The 1,010-nt window shown below is 42.7% G+C and overlaps 1 pseudogene; it reads right to left on the bottom strand.

Moving 5' to 3' along the window:
* The window catches only part of LOC102854585, a 5,137-nt pseudogene extending 4,539 nt beyond the window's left edge, over positions 1-598 (bottom strand).
* Between the last annotated feature and the right edge of the window lie 412 nt (positions 599-1,010).

Raw genomic sequence — 1,010 nt, 5'->3', positions numbered from 1 at the left:
GGGTGTGTCAGAGGCAGTGCGGTTGGCACAGGATAGAGCAGGTTTTAGGGCTGTTGTGCATAGGGTCGCTATGAGTCGCAAACGACTCGACGGCACATAATAACAACAAACTTTAAAAAGCTAGGAAATAGCTGAACTGGAATTTAGTTTAACAATCTGCTGAAGTTTGTGGTGTTTATCATGATGTGGCCTCTCCCACCCACCACAAAGGAATCCTAGGAGGTTTGAAGAAACTAAATATAATTGCAGAAAACATTTAAAAAGTATATTTTAAAAGTTAACACAGTCTAAGCCTCATTATCACCATAGTTTAGGGCAATTTACTGTAGGAGAGCTAAAAAATGTACTAACAGTGTAAACTTAAATCAAGGACTTTTGAAGCTGGAATGGATCTTAAAGCCTCTATGGACAGGACAAGGGATTTCTTTCTCATAGGAAGAATCCACCATCCAATGCAGTAGAGCTTGGCCCAGGGCCTATCAACAGTAAAGGACCAACACATTGGATTTCAAAATCCTGAGTCTTTCCACTGTGTCCAAAGCACAACAGAATACTTACTGTGATGAAAGACGCAGAAAGTAGCCAGGGCAAGGCCCATCTTATACTCTGGTTCAGCCTGAGGACTGAGTGACACTCACCTGCCCACTGGACTCACTGGCCATTGGCGGCAGCTATATGAGGCCTTTCTCCAGAGAAGTCAGCAAGCCTTTGCACATTCTTGCCAGCCATTTAGTAGGATTCCAGTCTCTCTTTCTGTTCCGTGGGTCTTTGGTTCTCTACACCCAGGAGAAAATGATAATAAGGCCTGGCATATGAATACCTATTTCATTAATGCTTTTAATTAATCCCTTGACCCGTATGTGAGTAAATGGGTGAAAAAAGAAGCATGCAAAGAAAGAGTAGCTCTGTGGATCTCTCCAGAGTCTACCAGCTGTTGTTAGTTGCTGTGACATTAAACCTGACTCAGTGACTCAATGAGCAGCAGATCAAAGCCTCATTCTATTGTGTTA

This window comes from Elephantulus edwardii, unplaced genomic scaffold (assembly GCF_000299155.1).
Source record: "Elephantulus edwardii isolate Elephantulus edwardi_28Jun2011 unplaced genomic scaffold, EleEdw1.0 scaffold00003, whole genome shotgun sequence".
Lineage (NCBI taxonomy): Eukaryota > Metazoa > Chordata > Mammalia > Macroscelidea > Macroscelididae > Elephantulus > Elephantulus edwardii.
The sequence above is the reverse complement of the archived record's forward strand: the minus strand, read 5'-3'. Positions and strand labels throughout refer to the sequence as shown.